The sequence below is a fragment of the Orcinus orca genome, chromosome 9 (genome assembly GCF_937001465.1).
Source record: "Orcinus orca chromosome 9, mOrcOrc1.1, whole genome shotgun sequence".
NCBI classification, from domain to species: domain Eukaryota; kingdom Metazoa; phylum Chordata; class Mammalia; order Artiodactyla; family Delphinidae; genus Orcinus; species Orcinus orca.
This window is the reverse complement of record NC_064567.1, coordinates 53,844,644-53,851,428: the sequence shown is the minus strand read 5'-3', so window position 1 is coordinate 53,851,428 and position 6,785 is coordinate 53,844,644. Positions and strand designations below refer to the sequence as shown.

General features: G+C 36.9%; 1 long non-coding RNA gene across 1 annotated transcript in view; it reads left to right on the top strand.

Annotated features, from left to right (window-relative positions):
* The window catches only part of LOC117199840 (uncharacterized), a 75,056-nt gene that overhangs the window by 37,537 nt on the left and 30,734 nt on the right, over positions 1 to 6,785 (top strand). The gene's annotated exons all lie outside the window — the stretch shown is intronic.

The window sequence follows — 6,785 nt, the reverse complement described above, 5'->3', positions numbered from 1 at the left end:
CTGTAGTCTATAGAGAGATTAACCTTTGCAAATGCTGCTTTGGAAATACATTCTTTGTTTGACTTGACATGTGCCCCCTCCCCCCCCACAAATATTATCGAGGTTTGAAGTTTAGACAAGCTACCTTTCAATGGTGTGTCATGATGTGGCAGCATTGGCATCTGGTAAAATTCTTTGCACTTTGCTAAGTGGAAAAAAATAAATTTTATGTCAATTTTTATTATTTTTGTTTCAACACTACTCTGAAATAATGAAATTAGCATCTTTATAGCACTTCTGTAGGACAAGTGGAGGAAATTCATGAATCTTAGTAGTTGATGAAAAGTAGCTTTCCTATGTTCTTAAAAAATACAATAGCATTATATCAATTTCACAAGAGGTTATTAAAAAATAAAGCATTTTTTAACCTAAACTATAAATTATTGTATAATACAGGTAGGAAAGCTATATGTTTTAAATATTTTTAATAACTGTCATAACATGGACTATTCAAAAAAAAATCAAGTTGTATGTGAAATCACTTATCCTAAAAGAGAATCAATGAGTCAATAATTTGCAATTTCCAGAAGGAATGTCTGCTCTTCGTACTTGAACTATTAAAATAAGAAGACATCCTCGAAGGAAAATCTCGTGTCACCAAATGTGTTCCACAAAATTGTTGGTATTTATGCAAAGCATGATTCCTTTCAACAACTTCTTCCATGGTTACTGTCATTTTTACTACAGTTTTCAGTTGGAGTTTCAGAGTATAAAAATGATTTTGCAAGATTTAACAGGTCATGATGTGCTCTCTGAGAAATCTCTTTAGTTCCCTGAAGTAGTAATGGGTTCCACTGAAGTGCAGCAATAGTTTATTAAATGGATCTCTAGTGGCCTAGAGGTTTTTATTTTTTTTAATAGATCTTTATTGGAGTATAACTGCTTCACATTACTGTGTTAGTTTCTGTTGCACAACAAAGCAAATCAGTCATATGCATACACATGTCCCCATATCTGCTCCCTCTTCAGCCTCCCTCCCACCCTCCCTATCCCACTCCTCTAGGTCATCGCAAATCACCTATCTCCTTGTGCTATGCTGCTGCTTCCCACCAGCCAAATATTTGACGTTCCGTAACGTATATATGTCGATGCTACTCTCACTTTGCCCCGGCTCCCTCCTCCCACCCCATGTCCTCAAGTCCATTCTCTACGTCTACCTCTTTATTCCTGCCCTGCAACTATGTTCATCAGTACCATTTTTTTTTTTAGATTCCATATATATTTGTTAGTATACGGTATTTGTTTTTCTCTTTCTGACTTACTTCACTCTGTATGACAGACTCTAGGTCCATCCACCTCGCTACAAATAACTCAATTTCATTTCTTTTTATGGCTGAGTAATATTCCATTGTATATGTGTGCCACATCTTCTTTATCCGTTCATCTGTTGATGGACACTTAGGTTGCTTCCATGTCCTGACTATTGTAAATAGTGCTGCAATGAACATTGGGGTACATGTTTCTTTTTGAATTATGGTTTTCTCAGGGCATATGTATCCATTCAGCCAGTCTGTGTTTTTTGGTTGGTGCATTTAATCCATTTACATTCAAGGTTATTATCAATATGTATGTTCCTATTACCATTTTCTTAATTGTTTTGGGTTTGTTTTTGTGGGTCTTTTTCTTCTCTTGTGTTTCCCACTTAGACAATTTCTTCAGCATTTGTTGTAACACTGGTTTGGTGGTGCTGAATTCTCTTAGCTTTTGCTTGTTTGAAAAGCTTTTGACTTCTCCATTGAATCTGAATGAGATCCTTGCTGGGTAGAGTAATCTTGGTTGTAGGTTTTTCCCTTTCATCACTTTAAGTATATCCTGCCACTCCCTTCTGGCCTGCAGAGTTTCCGCTGAAAAATCAGCTGAAAACCTTATGGGGATTCCTTTGTATGTTATTTTTTGTTCCCTTGCTGCTTTTAATATTTTTTCTTTCAATTTAATTTTTGTTAGTTTGATTAATATGTGTCTTGGTGTGTTTCTTCTAGGGTTTATCCTGTATGGGACTCTGCTTCCTGGACTTGGATGACTATTTCCTTTTCCATGTTAGGGAAGTTTTCAACTATAATCCCTTCAAATACTTTCTCAGTCCCTTTCTTTTTCTCTTCTTCTTCTGGAACCCCTATAATTTGAATGTTGGTGCGTTTAGTGTTGTCCCAGAGGTCTCTGAGATTGTCTTCAATTCTTTTCGTTCTTTTTTCTTTATTCTGCTCCTCAGCAGTTGTTTCCACCATTTTGTCTTCCAGTTCACTTATTCGTTCTTCTGCCTTGGTTATTCTGTTATTGATTCCTTCTAGTGTATTTTTCATTTCAGTTATTGTGTTGTTCATCTCTGTTTGTTTGTTCTTTAGTTCTTCTAGATATTTGTTACACATTTCTTGTGTTTTCTCAATCCGTGCCTCCATTCTATTTCCAATATTCTGAATCATTACTGTCATTACTCTGAATTCTTTTTCAGGTAGGTTGCCTATTTCCTCTTCATTTATTTGGTTTTGTAGGTTTTTACCTTGCTTCTTCATTTGTGACATATTTTTTTGCCATCTCATTTTTTTTTTTTTTTTTTTTTTTTTAATGAGTGGGATTGTGTTCCTGTCTTACTGGTTGTTTGGCTTGAGGCTTCCAACACTGGAGTTTGTAGGCTGTTGGGTAGAGCTGGGTCTTGGTGCTGAGATGAGGAACTCCGTGAGACCTCATTCCGATGAATATTCCCTGGGGTCTGAGGTTCTCTGTTAGTCCAGTGGTTCAGACTTGTAGCTCCCACCACAGGAGCTTCGACCAGACCCCCAGATGATGAACCAAGATCCCACAAGCCACGTGGGGCAGCAAAGAAAAAAAAAAGAACAGTAACAAAGTAAACAAAGTAAAAAATAAAATTAGACTAGGAAATTAACAGATATGTTAGAAAGAATATAAAAATATAGATGAATCAACAACCAGAAGGTACATCAGTATCACAATAGTAAAAAAGAGGAGGAGGGAAAAGAAAAAAATATATAGAAAGAAAGAAAAAAAAAGGGGGGGATGGCCTTGGCTGTGGAGGGTGGGGCCTAAGCAAGGGTGAAGTTTGGGCAGTGGACGGGGCCTATGCTTAGGACTTTTCCAGCCCTGTGGACTGTGGGGGGTGGATCTTAGGCTCAAGGAACAGAAGGGGCCCCAGGCGTGCCCCCTATCCCTGGTCTCAGAGGGCGGGGGATCTCCTCTGGGAGCCCAGCAGGCTTCCTGGGCTCGAGTGGGCAGAGCAAACGCCTTCCGCTCCTCTCCCGCTCCTCTCAGATGTCTCCTACCTCCTGCCTTTCCTGATCTCCCTGGCCTCCCTCCTATGCCCCCAGGACCCACTCGGCCTGGAGGGGGGTTTGGAGGGCAGGGGACCGGCCTGGGAGCTCAGCAGTCTCCCCGGCCCGAGTAAGCCAGGCGATCGCCCTCCGCTCCTCTCCAGCTCTTCCTGGAGAGTGCCTCCTGCCTGCCTCTCCTGATCTCCCCTGCCTCAGAGGCGCCGATCCTGTCTGACCTAGAGTTCTCCTCACCCCTCAGTCCCCCCACATCCTACCGGTTCACTTGGACGTTCCTCCCATCTCCTTGGGCATCAGAGTCTCCCACCATTGGCTGGCAGGCACCCTAATTGTGGGGAGATGCCAACTCCGTGTCTTCCCACACCGCCATCTTGACTCTGCCGCTGGTCTAGAGGTTTTAACACAAATTTTTCTTTGAAGTTATTATACAATTGAATAACTTTAGAGTCGTAGTTTCCAAAGTGTGTAACTTCAAGCCCTTGTCCCTCAAGATGCTCCTCCAAGTAATACATTCACTACAAAAGTATTTATTGAGCTCCTGCTGTATGCCCTGGCTGAGGCACTAGGAACAACGGTGAAGAAGAGAGATATACTTACCTGTCCTGTTAGAATTTATAGTTCGGTGGAGAAGACAAATTAGTAAACAAGTGCAAATGAGGTTTACACAAATTTGTTTATACAAGTAAAATAAATGTAAATCATGATGAAAATAACAGACTTTGAAGTAAATAATATGAAGAACCTCTTTCTTTTAGAGATTCACAATGCATATTAGTGGATTAAAGGCTCTGAGGGCTTCTACCTAAAAACATTTGCTTAACATCTTCCCAACAAATTCCCAAATTTTTTTTAGCACTGAATCTTTGTGAGCAATGCTATTAATAAAATAGAACCATATTTGTAGAACAGTGCTTTTTGAAACCAAAGAATCCAATAAACATAAAATTCTGTTAACATTACCTTACATTTTTTGCCAAAGCACATTCACAGATTTTAATAAATTTGTATGTATATAATCTGTTTGAAATAGATTGAAGATAAAATTATATACAAACATGTATACATATATTAATAAATTTTAATAGATTTATAAGAATATATTTTATAGATTTTGTCTGAAGATAAAACGATGTACACACATTTATAAATCTATTAGAGTATATGAGTATATATCTGTATAAGATAGATATTTTGTAGCTAATGTTGTTTCATGAATGGATTTCCATATATCAACATAGTCCAGATGCTTATAATTATTAGTTGCTCTGTAGTCCGTAATATTGGTATAGAATTGTTTTCTTAACCCTCAGCTTTAGGATAATACATTTTCTGACTCTTTTGCTATTGTAACTAACACTGCCTTAACTTCTTTGAAAAATTTAGTCTCTGTGATATTAAGTGGAGGGAATATTTCTGATATCAGTATTTTATTAAACATTTAAAATGTATATTTTTTAATGATAAGCTTCAAAATTTCAGTAGAAGCAGATTTGATTCTGGATCTCATAGATGACCACTTTATAACTGAGTACAAGTATGCAATTTCAGAACCCATGTTTTTTGCATTTATCATTGCATTGGTGCCTAGCAGTATCACCCTGTCAAAGCCTAATGAGAGAACTCACAGCTGAACAATAAAAAGACAAATAACCCAATTATAAACTGGACACATGATTTGAATACATATTTCTCCAAAGAAGATATGCAAATGACCAACAAGAACATGGAATGATGCTCAACATCATTAGTTCTTAGAGAAATGCAAATCAAAATCACATGAGGTATCACTTCACACCCACTAGTATGGCTATAATCAAAGTCAGTATTATAATATTAAGAGTTGATGAGAAAGTAAAGAAATTAGAATCCTCATACATTGATGAAGGGAATGTAAAATGGTGCACCTATTTTGAAATAGTTTAACAATTCTACTCCTAGGTATATACCCAAGAGAATTGAAAACATGTCCTTAGGAAATCTTGCACCCAAATGTTCACTGCAGTATTATTTATAATAGCTCAAAAGTGGAAACAACCTAAACGTCTTATCAATTGATAAATGTACAAATGAAATGTAGTATATTCGTATAATAGGGTATTATTCAGACATTATAAAAATAAATGAAGTACTGATACAGACTACAACATAGATGAATCTTGAAAAATTAGTTCAGGTGAAACCTGCCAGACACAAAAGCCCATATATTTTATGATCCCATCATATAAAATGTCCAGAATAGGCAAATCCATACAGACAGAAAATAAATTAGTAGCTGTTAATTTACTGGCTGATGGAAAAGGGAATGGGGAATGACTCCTTAATGGGGAGGGGATTTCTTTTCGATATGATGAAAATATCCTGGAATTAGATAATGGTGATGGTTGCACAACTTTGTGAATATACTAAAAACTACTGAATCGTACACTTTAAAAGAGTGAACTTTATAGTATGTGAATTATATTTCAATAATAAAAAATAGTATCAGGAATTGTCTAAAAAAATTTAATGAGTGAGCAAATATAGACTTAGTTTCTAACAAGGCATTTGCTTCTAGCGAAGATCAAATAACATTAATTTGTGCTCTTCCAAGGTATATTTAGCCGTTGACAGAAGAGAAAAAAGGGATGGGAGAAATTAGTCACTATCCAGCTCATTTTAACTAAAACTTTTTTAATTACGTAAATTACAGGTATACAATATAGTGGTTCACTATTTTTAAAGGTTATACTCCATTTGTGATTATTATAAAGTATCAGCTATATTCCCTGTGTTGTACAGTATATTCTTGTAGCTTATTTTATACCTAATATTTTGTACCTCTTAATCCCCTACCCCTTTATTGCCCCTCTTTCCTTCCTTCTCCCCACTGGTAACCACTAGTTTGCTCTCTATATCTGTGAGTCTGCTGCTTTTTTGTTACATTCAACAGTTTGTTGTATTTTTTAGTTTCCACATATAGGTGATATCATACAGTATTTGTCTTTCTCTGTCTGGCTTATTTTGCTTAGCATAATGCCCTCCAAGTCCATCCATGGTGTTGTGAATGGCAAAACTTCATTCTTTTTTATAGCTGAGTAGTATTCCAGTGTGTGTGTGTGTGTGTGTGTGTGTGTGTGTGTGTGTGTATACCACTTCTTTATCCATTCATCTGCTGATGGACACTTAGGTTACTTCCATATCTTGGCAATTGTAAATAATGCTGCTATGAACATTGGGGTGCATGTATCTTTTTGAGAGCTCATTTTAAGTATGTTAAACCAGAAGATCTACGAAGTTTCAGTCAGTACCATACTCACATTACAAGCAGCAATTTAATTTCTGTCCAACAATATCATTCTTCATACTCAGTTGTCTGTGAACTTTTTGTGAAACCCAGGTCCCCACTGACCAGTTGTGTCTTGATTTCCCCGTCTACTAAATGAATATAATAGTGCCCACCTAATAGAGTTGTTGTGAGTTTTAAAT